Raw genomic sequence first — 18,322 nt, 5'->3', positions numbered from 1 at the left:
GTGAAACCCCGTCTCTACTAAAAAATACAAAAAACTAGCGGGGCGAGGTGTCGGGCGCCTGTAGTCCCAGCTACTCGGGAGGCTGAGGCAGGAGAATGGCGTAAACCCGGGAGGCGGAGCTTGCAGTGAGCTGAGATCCGCCCACTGCACTCCAGCCTGGGTGACAGAGCGAGACTCTGTCTCAAAAAAACAAACAAACAAACAAACAAAAACACAAGCTGTAGACTACCAGGCAGCATTCCTCAAGCCAGGGAGATATGCTTAGTCCCTAAATGCAGATTCTGGTGCAGTTGGACTGGAAGGGGACCTGAGATTCCGCTTATCTAACAACCTAATAGGTGATGCCAATCTTGCTGAACCCTTGGCCAATATTTGAGCAGCAATGTTCTAGACACTACTTTTGGTGCAAGGACTTCTTTACCCGGCTTAGTTACCTGAGGACTGAATGATAAATAACAAAGGTGAGGAGGACTGGTTAGTATCCAAAAGGGAAGGATCACAAATATATATTTCTTCATAATTGGCTAGAGAAAAAAGGAGAGCCACAGTCATTTACATGGTCTGAAAATACTTTTATAGGTGAAGAAGAAGCCAGATTTTGAAAAGCAAGCCACAGAATCACCCTTGGAAGAGGGGTAGGTGAGGCGTGCTCTGGGATAGGAAAGGGAGTCCTGCCTATGAATTTGATGAAGTCAAAAATTCAAATAACTTTTTTTTAAATCCTAAAAGTCAGAGATCTGGAGTAAATTGGACTTTGTTTTACAGATTAAGTTGTTGTGGAATATATCAATATAAGCTATAATCAGTTTAGGTTAGGGGTGGAGAGCTAAATGTTTCCAGATAAGAAGTAAAAGAGAATTAGGAGTTGAAAATTTTTAGACAGTAGGAAGAAAATGTTGTAAAGGAAGAAAGAACCAAAAGGTGTTGACAGAAGAATGTGAAACTGGAGAGAGAAGAGACAGGAAACATTTCCATTCATCAATTTCCTGTTTCTAGCAAGATGCTGAAGTGGTACTCCTGCTGGCTCCCCAGAGAGCTGCCGGAGGGGGAAGTCCTAGGAGGTAATTAGCAAAAGAAAAAAAAAAAAAAAAAGAAAAAAAAAATGTGAAAACTCCTTGTGGTGATAATTGGAGGAGCAGATGCTTTTGAACCTGTAAGAGTTGGGGTGAGGGGAATTAGGGTTTGGTCTGGGGCAGGAAGCCACCAGACTTGTGGACAAAAAATGTGATGGCATGTATGGGGAGGCAGTGCTGTAGGAATACTATTCTTGCTTCTTCTTTGCTCTTACCTGTGGCTTCTCCACATTTTTGGAAATCAAGAGCTTGAGTTTTCGGATTAAAAAAAGTTATTAGCAGAAACTTTGAATTTTTAACTTCATCAAATTCATAGATACACAAAACTGGTAATTAAAGCAGCAAAAACCAATTTTATTCAATAACTAATGTAGTAGGGGAGAGCTGAGCTCAATTCCAATATGTTCAGAGGTGACTTGGGCATTTTCGAGGAGGAATGAGGAAGCGGGAGGGGAAGCCAGTGGTAGGTAGAGCAGAGTCAGAGAAGGGAAAAATTACAAAAAGTGGCTAAGAGGGTGGGTCAATGAAAATGGATTAGGCTGCCAGTGTCTGCTAACTGGCATTTATCGAAGTTAGGCTTCCTAAAAACAATGAGAGACTGGGACCCTATCCTTTCTAAAAATCACATGATTACATTTCAAAGGTCTCAGGTCTTTGAGAAAGACACTCCAAGGGTTGTGGGAAATACATATGCATCTCAAAGGGACAAAGGAAATATTTAGATTTGTAAGCTTTTTTTTCCTTAACAAATACTCTAAGAAACAGAGGTCAAGGACCTATCTCAGGTGTTTGTTGTAACATCAGTAAATTCTTTCGGCACTCTTAAGCTTTTCCAGATGGGAACTCAGCTGGGACTTTGGTCTTCCCAGGAATATGGCCTTAGGCAGCTAGAAGTCATTGATCAAGTCTTTTAGTGCAGGGATTTGGATGGAGTCTTTCCCGGTGACAGTTTTTGCAGTTCTCACTATCCACGGTAGTAAAATCAGCGCCCCTCAGAAGCCCTGTGCTGTTGGAGCAATGAGAAAATCATTAAGCTTCTGGTATTCACTTTTCCATACCCCTTCTTCAAACACCCAAGCTTGAACTTTACAATCTACAGAGTGTCTCCTCCTACTGCTACCTCTCCCTGAGTGGGTGGAGGGGATGCAAACTGAAGCCAAGACCTCAGGGAACAAGGAGTGACTGGCCTTGGCTGCAGTTTGGAGATGCCCGCTGCCATCTGCCTTAGGGCTTATCCACTCCTCACCACTAAACTCCATGGGGCTAAATAAATTGGGTGATGGCCCTCTCCTAATGCATTGCCTAACGGGGTACTTGGTACCCTGGAGAGGAGAGGGGGCCAGGGATAGATTCCCAAACCAAAATAACAAGACATTCTGAGAAGCACAGCTATTTCTAAAGGAAAACATATCCTGGATTACAGCTTCCACTAGAAACAAAAAGCATTAGAGAATAAATACAGCAGGACTTTTAAATTTTTCAAAAATACTGTGTATAAAAAAAAGATGTTTGAAACAGAGGAGATGGGATGAAGAGCTGAATATCAAACAGAAATAAATTGATGAATTTGAAGACTTTAGATTGAAAGGGCCCAGAAAAGTGTCAAAGAGGAGAATCTTAAAAAAAAAAAAAAAAAAAAAAAGACACCTGAATATATTACAGTGAAATTTAAGAATACAAAGACATAGACAAAATTCAAAACCAGAAAACAAAACAGCAGATGATATACAGAGGAATAAGACTCAGATTGACGTCACATTTTTCAATAACAGTGGTTACAGATTAACATTTTCTTTTCTTTTCTTTTCTTTTTTTTTGAGACGGAGTCTTGCTCTGTCGCCCAGGCTGGAGTGCAGTGGCACGATCTTGGCTCACTGCAAGCTCTGCCTCCCGGGTTCATGCCATTCTCCTGCCTCAGCCTCCCGAGTAGCTGGGACTACAGGCGCACGCCACCACTCCCAGCTAATTTTTTGTATTTTTTAGTAGAGACAGGGTTTCACCATGTTAGCCAGGATGGTCTCGATCTCCTGACCTCATGATCCACCTGCCTCAGCCTCCCAAAGTGCTGGGATTACAGGTATGAGCCACTGCGCCTGGCCTAGATGGACATTTTCAAAAGACTGAAGGAAAATTACCTTTGAATATAGTATTTTACATCCAGCAAAATGTCATTCAAATGTGAGGACATGATAAAAATATTCTCAGGCATAAAATATTTTAAAAGTTTGCTCCACAAAGACACATTTAAAAACGCTTTTGGATAAGTATTTAAAAGAAAAAGAAAGACAAATCTGGAGATGTTTCAAGAGATGAATGAAGTAAAGGTGATCAGATAAATACCTTACCATTGGTCACTGTGGTTTTAAAAATAATAAAGACAAGAAAAGAGAAGAGAAAATACGTCAATAACAACCAAGAGTTTAAAGTCTAGTTTAGTGATTCTCAAACTTTATTGTACATATGAACACCTGGAGTGCTTGTTTACATGAGAATTCTGATTCAGTAGGTCTGAAATGGAGCCCAACGTTCTGCAATTCTAATCAATAAGTTCTCAGTTGTTGTTGATGTTGCTAGTCCTTGAACCACATTTTAAGAAAAAACCAGAGTATTGTTTTGATCAACATGATAGGTGCTGGAAGGAAGAGGAGACATGGGATGAGAGAGTCCTTGCTTTATTCAGGGTAAGACATAGCTTCAATTAAAAGATAAGTAAGACAGGAATAAAAATAAATGTAGAAAAAGAGGGACATATTGAAATAAGAAATTAAGATGGTAGTAACAATAACAAAGATATCAATAATTACAATAAATATGAATAAAGGAAATCTACTGGTTTAAAGACACACATGTATAAATTAGAGTAAAAGCCCAAATCCAGATGTAAATGGTTTCTGTGAGAAACACTTTAAGAATTTGGTTATGCAAAAGTTTGAAGTAAGGCTGGGCGTGGTGGTTCATGCCTGTAATGCCAGCACTTTGGGAGGCCAAGGTGGGTGGATCACATGAGATCAGGAGTTCGAGACCAGCCTGGCCAACATGGCAGAACCCTGTCTCTACTAAAAATACAAAATTAACCCAGTGCAGTGGCACGCACCTGTAATCCCAGCTACTTGGAAGGCTGAGGCAGGAGAATCCCTTGAACCCGGGAGGCAGAGGTTGCGCTGAGCTGAGATCATGCCACTGCACTCCAGCCTCGGCAACAGAGCAAGACTCCACCTTAAAAAAAAAAAAAAAGTTTGAAGGGAAAGTATAGTAAAAACAAGACCTATCAGGAGTACAACAATCAAAATAATGTTGATAACTATGTTATATTAAATTAAATACACTTTAAGACAAAAAATATTTGGGATGGAGAGAGTCATGACATAACAAAAAGATTGAATTTATCAAGGAAGTATAGCAATTTTAAACAAGTAGCCACCAATAAAATAGCCTCAAAATATATGCAGCAAAAAATTGTTATTACTATAATGATAAATCTGCGATCACAATGGGAAATTTCAACACATCTCTGTTGATTATTTACAGGTTACACAATGAACAAATCAGCAAAGATACAGAAGAAAAATAAGTAAAACAGGCCAGGCTCAGTGGCTCACTCCTGTAATCCCAGCACTTTAGGTGGCCGAGGGGGGCGGATCACAACATCCAGAGTTTGAAATTAGCCCTGCCAATATGGTGAAACCCTGTCTATACTAAAAATACAAAAATTAGTCGGGTGTGGTGGTGTGCACCTGTAGTCCCACCTACTTGGGAGGCTGAGGCAGAAGAATCGCTTGAACCCAGAAGGCAGGGGTTGCAGTGAGCCGATATTGCGCCACTGCACTCCAGCTTAGGTGACAGAGTGAGACTCCGTCTCGAAAAAACAACAACAAAAAAAGTAAAACAACACATTTAACAAGCAACACAATTAACAAGCTTGATTGTTAATTGGGGGAGGGGAGTATGATTGTGCATGCATTAGGAAATATACAATTGTCTCATGCACATGTGAGACGTTTTAGAAAAGTTGATCATATATAATCGATTAAAGAAATCCTCAAAAATTTCAGATCTTACATTATCTAACCATAATACAATTACGGTAGAAGATAATTTTAAGAATAAAAATATCCCTGATCATATGGAAATTTAAAACACACACACATACACACACATATACAACACTATGTAACTCTTAGGTTAAAGAAAAACATCATAGTGAAATTTAATAATGACAAACATAGAATTATAGAGAAACACTAGATATTAGGAACTATGAGATATGGCAAAAATGCTTTAAGGAAGATTTACAGCCACAAACCTCATATTAAAAAAGAAGAAATTATTAAAATTAATGATTTAAGTATCCATCTTAAGATGATAGAGTATGATTGACAGAATAAATCAAAGAAAGGAGAAGTCAACAAATATCAAAAGCATAGCAGAAATAAAAATATGAGACAAAAATATAATTGGAAAGTCAACAAAATGTATGATGATTAGTATGCAGGATATAATTGCAGACAAAGAAAATACTGATATGTGCCACCTGAGGGTGAGCCTTGGAGTTCATAAATTTGTCAGGTCAATTTCCTCAGTTCTTCCTCCCTGAAATCTGTCTGGTACGTTTCAATTCTCCGCCTTTACCCTTTTTGGTTCCCTAGTCAGAAACTTGGGGCTCTAATTGCCCCGATACTGGCAGGCTCTGTTGTGGACTGCTGTGATGAGATTCATGTTCTGGCTCAAGTGGAGGAAGACAGGCAATAAAAATAAACAAAACAAAATACAACAATCAACCAGGAAAAACAAAGAGAGTTTGTCCTACCCTCTTGAAACTGCAAGCTGTATAGAACAGAGAAGACTCCTCCCTCAGCATTTTCATTCTTACTGGTTCCAGTAACTACAGCTGCCATCTCCACCACCACCACAAGATTGCCTGGGAACTGAGGCACAAGAGAATGGAGAAATAAAGAGAAAGGTGGGAGAGAGTTCTCCACTGTCTCTGAGCATTAAGAGTTTCCTTTCCCAGTCCTTGAGCCGGGGGAAGATGGTCTCTCCTGGAGCTTTCTCTTTCTGTGCCACAGAGCTCATTTCCAACTTACTGCTTGTTTTGACTTTAGATTGGGAGATATCAAAGGGGAAATAAAAAGGTCAACTCAGTACACATTCACAAAATTCACTTCAAATTCTGGTGTTTGGTCCTGATCTATCTACTACTATTTACTTTTCAGAGTTTTCAGATAGTTGCTCCATACATTCTGTGCAGGTTTTAAAGTTGTGTTCAACAGGAAAAGAAAGAATAAAGTGTACTTACTGCGTTTTATCCAGAATTGGAGCAGATACTATTTTATGAAGTTAAAACAATTGAAATGTAAAATATTTATATTCTTTAGGGATATCTATAGATGCAGCAAAGTTATATGAAAAAGAAGTCAAACAAAAAATGCACGTGAAATTCAGGATAATGGTTTCTTTAGATGAAGGGAGGCAGATGTATAGGTTGGCAAGGGTACCATTCCATTTGTTTGATATAGATCATTATTAAGATACTCGCTTTTGTTTTGGGTGGTGCTTTCTCAAGCATTCATAACCTCATGAAAACTAAATAAATAAATACATAAATAAAACTAGGCTGCGCATAGACCAATGGAAAAGACTATTAACCAAGAATAGTGATCAGTACAATTTTGTACTCCTGAATACAAAATAATAAATCAATAGAGGAAAAAATAAAAGAAGAAAAATGTTTTCTTCTTGTCGTTGAGAGGTTAAAGGTGAGAGGTTATAAATCAGGGTCATCTAAGCTCTGTTGTACCAACAAATGAACCTGAAATCTCTGTCGCTTAGTATAATGAATGTTTGTTTCCTAATCACACAAAGCCCAAGTCTGATGCTACTGGCTACATAACTCTCCTTTTAGCAATGACTTAGGAATTAGAGTCCTTCTATCACACGACTCCATCATCTTGAAGCCCTTTCCTTCAAGCCATACATAAGAAGAAAATAAGCATGAGAATAAAGACAGAGGGGAGATCTCTCTGGAGATTTTAGGAATCAGGTCCAGAAGACGTGTGTAACTCATCTGTCCACAATCCACTGTGGACCCACCTAGATGTAAAAGGACCAGGCAACATAGTGTTTTGAGTGCTTAAGAAGGAAATTTTTATGCTCGGGCATGGTGGCTCACACCTGTAATCCCAGCACTTTGGGAGGCCAAGGCGGGCAGATCACGAGGTCAAGAGATCGAGATCATCCTAGCCAACATGGTGAAACCCACTCTTTACTAAAAATACAAAAAATAGCTGGGCGTGGTGGCACGCACCTGTAGTCCCAGCTACTGGGAGGCTGAGGCAGGAGAATCACTTGAACCCGGAAGGCGGAGGTTGCAGTGAGCTGAGATTGCACCACTGCACTCCAGCCTGGCGACAGAGCAAGACTTTGTCTCAAAAAAAAAAAAAAAAAAAAAAAGAGGAAATTTTAAAAGTTTGATGAACACATAGTATTGTCTCTGTCACAAGAGATTTTTACCATAATGATATTCAATAGTCAATGTTTAAGTTACTGCCTCTATTCTGCTATGCTGTAATCTCCGTTTTGTACATAGTATCTGCTATACAATAATCACATTCTAGTATAATATTCCTCTAATATTTGATAAACACACACACAAAAATTGAATATAGGTATCTAATTATTAAACATCCATGATATCTCTCTGGTCTCCTGTATGATTTACTAAAAGAGTTGTTTTCCTCAGTGTAAAACTTAGTTCAGAAAGCCAAACTGGTATTTACATAACATTAACACATGCCTTCATCATACTATTCTTAGGTGTTTTAGAAGTTGAAATATTAACGTTTTTGCCCTGAAAGCCATAATTTCATCACCTTTCTCTCATTCAACAGAAACATAGCAATTCACTTAGATCTCCTATAGGAAAAAGATAAACAGCAAAGAGATACCCCAAATCAAAACTAACAGACTGCTGGAAAAAATAGTGCACTAGAAATTTTGCTGAACTGCTACTGACTCTTTAGTTTACAGCTTGATGTACTAGCAATATCAAGACAAAAAGGCAACATACAAGCCAAAGACATAATTGATGATTTTTGCTAAATGTAACATAGAGAAAATAATCAAATGTTAAGAGTGGCAGATAAGGGTAGAAATTAAGAGAAGGTACAATTTCCAAGTTTGCCACTGTGAGAAATTGAACAAGCCTTGATTTCCTCATCTGTAAATTGGCCATAACAATAGTACTGATTTATTTTGAAGATTAAATGAATTAGCAGGTATAAGATGCCTCCAGTGGTGCCTGACATGTAATAAGTACTGAATAAATGCTAGCTATTATCATTTCACAAAAGAAATTTAACAAAGCTTTGACTGACACTAAAAAGTCAAAGACATGATTATCTTCATTATCCAGTTTCTTTTCTATGTTAAATTATACTAAATTAATTACAGTTCCAAAAGAAAACCCCATTTATTTCCTGAAAACATTTTAAAAAATAAACAAATCCTGCCTTTTCATATCCATTTCACAGGAAGACCTTTGTATTCAAATATGATACAATATTTAACTTTCACAAACATCTGCCTACACTTCAGTTTTTATTATTTTTAATAACCTAGAATTAATGTAGGAGTTAGATGTTTTTCTTCTGATATTAAAACAAACCTCTATTTTTTTTTTCTTTTTCGGACAGAAATTGCTCTGTTACCCAGGCTGGAGTGCAATAGCGCCGTCTTGGCTCACTGCAACCTCCACCTCCCGGGTTCAAGTGATTCTCGTGCCTCAGCCTTCTGAGTAGCTGGGAATATGGGTATGTGCCACCACACCTGGATAATTTTTGTATTTTTAGTAGAGACAGGGTTTCACTATGTTGGCCAAGCTAGTCTCGAACTCCTGACCTCGTGATCCACCGACCTTGGCCTCCCAAAGTGCTGGGATTACAGACATGAGCCACCGCACCCGGTCTAAAACAACCTTCTTTTCGGTAAAACTTTGTTATTAAAATATGAAACATATGCACAAGTATACACATTATAAGCATACAGGTCAGTGAATTTTCACAGTATGAATATACCCAAGTAATGAACACCAGGATCAGAAAAACCCAGAACATTATAGCATCCCTGAAACTCGTTTTATGCTTCCTTCTAGTCATTACTTCCACCAAAGATAACTCCTATCCTTATGTGTTAAAGTGTGGGTTTGATTAGTTTTGTCCTTTCCATAAATGCAGTCTTACAGTATGTATTCTTTTGTGTCTGGTTTATTTTGTTCAACATCATGTGTGTGAGATTCAATAATATTGTTGTGGACAACTGTAGATTGTTAGTTCTTATTCCTTTATGGTAGCCAACAGTCTAGATATAACACAATTTATTCATCCATTTTACTCCTGATGAGCATTTGGGTAGTTTCCAGTTTGCAAAAAAACTTTTTTGGAATAAAACTGCTCTGAACTTTCTAATATGTGTTTTTGGTGAACATATGTCTGAATTTGTGTTGAGTATATACCTAAGAATGGGATTGCTGACATCATAGGTTATGCATATGTTTAGATTTAATAGGCACTGCTGAAAAATCTTCCAAGGTTGTTGAAGCAATTTTATCTTTCACTATGAGTAGATGTGAGTTCCAGTTGCTTCAACTCTTCACCCACATTTTCCGTTGCCCATGATTTCATTTTAAACATTTTGGGGAATGTGTCATGATGTTTCACTATGCTTTAAATTTATATCACCCTTATGTCTAATTAAGTCAGTTACCTTTTGATGCATTCATTTGCCATTTGATTATCCTCCTTTGTAATGTGAGTAAAACAGACTTCTTCAATTGGCAAATATATGTTTCAGTATTTTGTTCATTATTATTATAACTAGCTGGTTAGACGAAGCAGATTCATGTACTTGGTTTGTACTGAACAAAGTTAGACTGGTCCTCAGATGAACTGTCAGTAATACCCAGGAGTTGTAGTCAGACAAGGTTATTCTAACCCCAAACACTACCAGCTTATTTAAAAAAAAAAAAAAAAAAAAAAAAAAAAAAAAAAAGAAGGAAGAAAAAAAAAGAAAAGCTATCTTGAATGTCTAGTTCCCTTCAACTCTGTAGCCAGTATAACAAAAATAAAAACAAAACACAAAACAAAAATAAAATGTCCATGACTCCTTACACTACTATAATACTCTCTGATCAGAAAATAAAAGAAACAAAAACAAATTTTAAAAGCTAAAATGAAACGAAGCACTCCTACTCCTCTCTCAAACACATACTACGTCCTAGGTACTCTGCGGAGTATGCATACTACAACATCCCCAGGAGGAGGTGATCCCATTAACTTCATTTATTTACAGGAGGACATTGAGACTCAGAAAAGGTGAGGAATTTTCTCAAGGCCATATGGTGATAGGATTCAAACCAGATCATATTATATCAGATATCTCCATTATGTCCTCAACTTATCTTTTCAAATAAAAGGCTGACAGGCAATATGGCTGAGTCATGCCAAAAAAGAACTCCTAAAACTTCCTAGCTATGTAAGCTTGAATAACTATGTCACTTTCCTGGGTGAGACTCAATTTCCTCTGTCTAAAATAAAGAGATTATTCAAGGTTGTCTTGAGAGCCCCCTTCAAAAACTGATTCTGTGATTTTAAACACTTTTGAGTTCTACTACCAGAACCAATGTTATTCCCTTCTAGGTACAAGAAAATTGGCCTACTTAGATGTTGCTCTTTATTACTGGTCTTCACTCTTTTGTGATTTTTATCTTGCTTTATCGATAAACCTCAAGGTCACTGAAATAACACCTTCCCTGTTCAGTCTTCCCTGATTCTTTTAGGCTGAATTCAGATCTCTCCTAGAGTACTTACCACAGCATGTATTACATGTGCCGTTTGTGGGTCACTCTATTGCTAGACATGAGCTCCTTAAAGACAAGGACTGTGCATTATACATCCCTAGAGCCTCAACACCCCGCACTGTCTGTCACATAGTATGTAATTAATAAATGATAGACAAACAAATAGGTGAACAAATATTACTGTCTCCAGTCACATACGCTGAATATTTGAAAGCCAGAATTGGGACCTCTATGATTATTTCTAGTTACCCTCTATCTTTCATTCCCAGAAACCAAGCAAGGGTGTGACTATAAGCACAGTTCCAGCCTCGGCTCTCCACAGGAGGGACAGCTTGGGGTATAAATTGCACCACAGAGTTTTTTCAAACTATAGTCAAAAGAGCCAGGGTTTCATACTTCCACATCAATCAGTTCTTGGGTAAGGTGGAAGAGGGTTTCAAATTCCAGGTACTTCCTGTTCTCATCACAGGCAAGACACACAGTGCTAGTAGCCCAAGAGCAGTTGTTAAAGAGGGTATGGGTGCTGGCCTTTAGAAGCAAAGTACAGAGAAGAGGGTGATGGCTGTGAGTACACAGAGCTAGTCTGGGCTGAACTTTCACAACCCCTGCCTTACCTTCTTTTCCCATTCTATTTTCCTCTGAAAAATATTATTAATCTAGGTAATTTGAGTGATACTGAAGTTTGATTCCATATTTTATACTTGGAAACATTAGCTCACACTGTTCTCTTTCTTCATCAAACCTATTTTATATGCCGTAATTACCATGAAATGCCCTGAATCATTTCAGAGGAAGTGATCTTCCATATATTTACATCAATACTATTTCATTTATTTTCCCAAACCCAGAAGAGTATGAATTCTGCCCTACCACCCCCAAAGCATTCAATGCAGGAAATATTATTATTTTACCTGCTTCAACCACAATATCTGAAGCTATTTTTTGTGTGTGTGTTTGCATTCAATTTTGAAGTAGAAGATATGCCACAGGTCCTGTGTCCTGGATATCACGAAGTCTGATATAAATACATATAAAAAGTGCAAGTGGTCTATTTCAGCAGAACTCTATGCAGAGATCAGAAATTCACCAGGAAATAGGGCTTTGTAACTCCCAAGTTCTGGTTAGATTTTAATAAAACGTAAGCTTTAGGAGAGCAGGAAACTTAACTAGATATATCCATAATGATACCCTCAGTACTTTGAACCATGCCTGGCACATAGTGGGTTTCCAGGGCACATTTCCTGAATCAATTACAATTTTAATATTTCACCCACCTGAAATATTGTTCTGCGGTTTTATTTAAACTGGCTGTCAGCATGGAATGACTTCTGCATTCTCTCCTGGAAGTGGGTGAATTTCCATGGTGAGCAATTCCTCTATATACAGTTTGCAAATCATTTTGGGAACCTTCCAAATGAAAGGCACTGTATAAATATACCCTCCCACCAGCAGCCAGCCGGCTTTCCACCGGGGATGCATTTGCATCGCTTATGTACATAGTGTTTCATTTGGGGCATTGCTTTTATTTTTATGACCATAAAAGAAATATTCACAGTATGAACAATAATGTAAACTGCATTCAAGAAGATATATATTTGTATATTTTTATGATTCAAAACTTAGAAATCTGAAAGAAAAGCAGGCATGGCATTTTTCTTTCCTGTTGCTGTTTGCTTTTTCATAGCATTCTTTATTATTCCTGAACTTTATGGTGGAATTTTGCTGAAATGCTCAAGTCTTTGTCTGTACCTCGTTTGAGAATATGTGGTGGTGGGTTCAAATGAATATTGCTGGCAAAAGGCCTGAAAATGAAGAGTACTTGATGTTGCATTTATTCAAGGCTATAATAATAGTTTGCTTTAGCGCAGCTTTTTGTGGATGGAGGCTTCTTTAAGGAGAGAAAGAGAAAAGGAAGCAACCTCAGGTATAAAATACCTTCTAAGTAACTTAGCATGATAATGGAAACTTTCACAGATAGAAGAGACTTTGAAGAGATGGTATTTTAGCTTTCATAACAAAAGGGGCGCTGATTTCATAGAGCATTGTGGAGAGCTAGACTTTGAATTCATATCATATGGGAAATGTTTAGTGAACTTTCAAATACACTGCCAACAGTATTCAATCAAAACCTCTGTAAATTATGTATTTATCTACATAGAATCATCTGCACACAAAAATGAACTGAATTATAACTTCTTAATTTATACATTTCCATAATTAAATTTAAACTGAATAAAATAACCCAATTCAGACACATTTCCTGACCTTAAGGATATTCTAGCCTTAAGGATTTTATTAAAAAGAGAAGCTACCCTGAATATTCAGAGTAATTTTAAATAAAAAGTATCTAAAAAGGTAGATTAAATAAAACTCTTTTTCACTTCATTGAGTAGCTGGCAGCTGAGTAGGCTCTCTTTCTCTCCTTAAAGAAGCCTCTCTCCACAAACAGCTGTGCTGAAGCAAACTATTATTACAGCCTTCAATAACATGAAATGTGGAGAATTAAATTTCAACTACCAATAGTTAAAGACAATCAGTAAAAACTTGAATTCATTTCAGGTGTTGATCATTCTCTTTCGTAAATACCAAATTTGATATTTTCTCACGTTTTACTACTAAAACAATGAAAAGTGATTTTTGAAACCTTAGCTATAGGATAGCAATATTAGGAAATAGCTCACTCAGGTTATTTTGGGGTTTATAAAGTAGGGTTATATTCTTCATCTCCCAAGTCAGAAAATTTCTGTAGCTAACCTTTAATTTCATACTCCCATTAATACCAACCTTGTTTCATTAAAATGAATCCGATGTACAATATCTTGACATTCTTCTTTATTAATAGAAAATAAAACAGCAGTTTCTTCAACTGAGAAAAGCTAGAAGCATGAAATTGATCTGCAGCCAGTTTTTACTACAAACCCCATAATGCTTTGCATTATAGCCTACAATCCCCATACTGCTGTGCCAAACCTACAGTTAACCATCATATTACTGGAAAGAAAAATAACAGAATGTTTGAGAACTATGTAGCATGCAAGGATTCTACTTGAGTAGTAAATTATCAATTTGTTTCCAGTATTTTGTGATTTGCTTGCCTTTTCCTTGAGTAAAAAAGGCATATTTATGGATATGCACTCTATTTCCTCATCCTCAATATAACGTCGCATATTCTCAAATGATATATCAAGGTATATACTTTCCATGTCAAAGACTCTTTTTAAAAAATATCCATCATTGAGTTGTGTAGTTTTCCACCCTCCTTTGGAGGGAGATCTGCTTTATTCCGATTTTAAAATAAAAATCACAATACATTGTTTAATGCTCTAAACATCTGCAAATGAGAATTCAGTGAAGTAATTAAAATTCTTAATTAGATGCACCTTGCAGCTGCCGTTACTCTTAATTGGCAAGAATGCAGCTACATTTTGTTCTGACACATATCTTCAGAAGAGTTAGAGAGAGAACTGAAGGGAGGCAAGAGGAAAATGTTCCCACACAGTTCAAGATAGTTCGCACAAAGAGGATCCCATGGCAACAAACAGCGAGGCCCACAGTTGGCTCTGTAGGATCCAGGAATAGACAATGCTTCACCTCAGATTCAAACAAACACTTCCTTTCCTGGGTCTGATCATTTCATTTCATTTGAAATGAAAGCACTTTAAATCATCTCTTGAAGTAAGATTGAAGTGGTCAAATGTTCACCTGTGTCCCCGAGATGCTTTTCAAAGCTTCTAGATGCTCTCTGCAGCCCATGTCAAGGTAATAATCATAACTCCTTCTCTGTGTAGAATAAGAAACTGACTTGCAGAACATTTCAAAGAGAGGACGTGATTTTTGTACCATATGGAGCTGGACAGCACGTTGGCAACTGGTTAATTTCAACCTGTCATTTTATAGACAAGGAAACTGAGGCCAAGAGAAATTAAAGTGATTCCCTTGGGTAATTATGGCTACTTAGGAGTAGAATTTAGACTCAAATCTAGGATTTGAGGCTACGTTCAAGACGTTTATTTTTAAATTTTGCTTGAAGCAATTACACTTACACTTGTAAATTGTGCCCCCCTCCCGGTCTGCTTGAGGTCTAGTTATTCACATTTAAATGGTCAACTGAAGGACTGTGATGGAAGGTATAGAAAATACAGATCACTCACAATGAAGGAAGGGGAATATATTTCCTCTTCACCTCTAATGTTCAGTTCAGGCTGAATTATAGCATGTGGGGAAGAAGCAGGGGAGAAAAACACTAGCACAGAAGATGTGAACATGGGTGAGTTAGCTTCAAAGAAACCTTGTAAGACTTGCCTACCAACTTTAACCACATTTTCCCTCTGCTTAGGTTGGAAATTTCAGTGTACTGCTCCTTCTTTCGAAATACAGATTTATCTCCCTGTCTAGTCTCCCTGCCTGCTGTTATTCTCACCGGCGCGCTTAGTTTGTATTCGTTTAGCTCACATTTTACCTAATTTTTAAAGTGTTTTCTTTATCTTGATGTGTGTTTTACTCCCCAAATTAAAGCAGTTCTGAAGGGCCAAGGCTACTTTACCTATTTATTGTTCTATTTTTGGTTTATCCTGTTAAGCCTGCCATTACAAAAGCTTGTGGGATACATTACAAAATGGGTTAAGGTTTTCAAGTACATGGGCTCCAGGTGTTGAATGGGAAAGGTTGCAGGGTGGAGAGAGGGAAAGGAGTAACTAGAAAAGAGGCTCTCTGCCTTTTAATCATCCAGCCTACTCAGCTGCCAGAAACTAACGCTGTTGCTGCAGTGTAAACATTAACATTTTTTTAGGGTCTTGCTACTCCAAGTGTGGTCCACAGCCCAGCAACATAATTATGGGCCACGGGCGAGCTTATTGGAAACGCAGGGTCTCAGGCCTCACTCCAGATGTACCGAATCAGAATCTGCATTTTTAACAAGACACCCAGGTGATGGTGTGTACATCAAAGTTTGAGACGCACGGAATCGCATGTGAGTGTTATACTATCCTAATGTAAATAGTCAAGGACCTTAAATTGAGCAAATAACCTAATGTATTTACCCGTACCTGCTTTGACCCTCTTTCTTCATCACAAATTCAACTCGGAAACCAGCAGCGAACTCTTTTGTAGGGAACTCAATTACGCGGTGGATGGGAGGAGGATCCTCTTCAATATCCTCCTCTCCGCTCTTCCTCCCACTGCCCACCCCCCACCCCCCACCCCGCACTCCCGGAGAGCTTCCACAGGCACCCTTCTCCCTGAGCCCCACTCACTTAGGGAAGATTTTGCTCCTCCCCCAAACTGAAAGCGCGACTGCTAGGGGGGTTACTGCTTTAAGGACTCGCAGTTTGCATGTCAATACAGACAGAAGCACTTTTGCAAAACTGCCCTTTAGAAACAATTATCATCTTAGCACCTGAGGTTTGTTTGGAGCAGCCCCCGCACCGCTTCCCTCTTGTAATCCATCTTAGTGATACGGAGAATGGGGGCGTTGGGGAGACAGTGATGGGGGTGGGAGGGTCGCGTGCAATAATAAATCTGCTTCAAAGAGAAGAGATGAAAAGGAGGTTATCAAGAGTGCGTCCGCTTAGGCATCACTCTATCTTTCTGCTTCCTAGAGAAATGGAACCATAATTCTAAGGTGGCTAAGGCAAGACTGTATAAGCATCCAAATTTGCCAGTCCACTTTTGCCTGGAAGGACGGACTTCCGTTATTTGAGGCCTCCCCGGGTCCTTTCCAAAAGATTCCCAGGCTACCCTCCTTCCACTTCGGTCTTCTGAGAACTAAAACTCGCAAAGCGGTGGCTGTCTGTGGATTGGCTAGTACTAAAATATCCATTGGGTGGCAGTAATACTATCCTCTTTATGACTTGCAGCAAACCAGAGAATGCATTCAATCAAATGAACCGATCTTGTAGAAACACTGGAATCATTTATGCATTGCAGTTTCTCTTTCTTGTTTTCGCTCCTTCTTCCCTGGGATATTTTGAGTGGATTGTGACTATTAATCAAGATCCCGTGCTATTCGTGTTTTGCTTGTCGTTTTCGCTCAGGATTAGCATCATTCAAGGCAAATGCAAAGCTGCTTTTCCCACCACCCCCCCACTCTTTTTTGAAAAATCATTTTTGGGGGCTGCTGAAGAGAGCTAGGACCCAGGAGACACCTTCCCAAACAGCAGGGGTTGTGTGCTTTCACATAGCAGTACTGTACAAGGAAAACCCCGTCGGATCTGTTATTGCGGGATACTTGTGAAATATACATAGGATTCTTTCTTATGGCTGCATCCCGGATCTGGAAATTTTACTTGGGGACCAGGAGGATTTGAAAGGCTACATGTATTCAGAAGATTTGCAAGCAACACTCCAATTCTTGTCATAGAGCTCACAGACTTCTCACTTATCGGCTTTTTTCCTTCCTTATTTTTAAAGAATTATTCTTATTTCCCCCCCCCTCTTTTTCTGCTCTCTCCTCCCCCCGTCTCCCCTTTTCTTTTTCCTTCTTCTTTTTTTTCCTCCTTTGTTTTTTTTTTTTTTTTTTTTTTTTTTTTCCTGCTCTGCACCTGGATTGTATCTTCAGCAAACAATCGGGCACTTTGAGAACTAACTGGAGACAGTCTTGTAGGGAAGGAAGATCTGTATGGAATTATCTGCTTTTATGGTGAACTTGGCATTTGTGAATGGGAATCTTGTTCACAATATTAATTGCTAGCAAAAACAAGAAAAAGAACACAGGAGTAAAACGTGGATTTTTCTGAATACGCATTGTGATGACCAGCAATTACCTTACCGACTAATATCCAGAGGAGAATAATTTGGAAGACTGTTGTGGGTAAGGTCATTTTATATATGCAAACCCGTCAGTGGCATGAGCAAACTTGGGCATTTGTAATGGGAATGGGTGACTTGAATGATTGCTGCATCGCATTGATGGCTGTGATGTGGCCGTTATTGGCACTGAATGGAATAACTGCAGTTGGGTGTGTTGATGTATGTGTGTGTGCGCGCGCGCGCGTGTGTGTGTGTGTGTATGTATGTGTGCCCATATTCTGAGTGCAATTGAAAATCAAAGTATCACTCTCTCCCCCAATTATTTTGATATGGAAGAGTGTCTTGAATTAATTCTGGGAAGACACTCTTTGTTTGGATGCAATATTTGTGGCCCCTGCATTCTGGAAGGGGTAGCGGCAGTAAAAGAAACACTTAGTGAAGAACCCCATTTAAAATGAAACGAGCTACTCTCTGTGCATTAAAAGAAATATGTTTTCAACTCAGTGCAGCATTCTGCTGCATTTCACAGCCGCAATGGGACCAGGGACATCCCACTTGTCAAGTTCTTAAACTTTAAGGTGATAATCATCCTTAATTGTTCTCTAGGTTGTGGTTACTGGAGATTATTAAGTGCCGTGGGCTACTTTTT

The 18,322-nt window shown here is 38.5% G+C and overlaps 1 protein-coding gene across 1 annotated transcript in view; it reads left to right on the top strand.

Moving 5' to 3' along the window:
- The first annotated feature begins 16,802 nt into the window (after positions 1-16,802).
- IL1RAPL1 (interleukin 1 receptor accessory protein like 1) overlaps positions 16,803-18,322 on the top strand; it is a 1,416,649-nt gene continuing 1,415,129 nt past the window's right edge. The window contains exon 1 of the mRNA XM_023202962.1: positions 16,803-17,734. The gene's annotated coding sequence lies outside the window, so the exon portion shown is untranslated. The remainder of the gene's footprint in view (positions 17,735-18,322) is intronic.

Source organism: Piliocolobus tephrosceles, chromosome 12 (genome assembly GCF_002776525.5).
Source record: "Piliocolobus tephrosceles isolate RC106 chromosome 12, ASM277652v3, whole genome shotgun sequence".
Taxonomy (NCBI): domain Eukaryota; kingdom Metazoa; phylum Chordata; class Mammalia; order Primates; family Cercopithecidae; genus Piliocolobus; species Piliocolobus tephrosceles.
The sequence above is the reverse complement of the archived record's forward strand: the minus strand, read 5'-3'. Positions and strand labels throughout refer to the sequence as shown.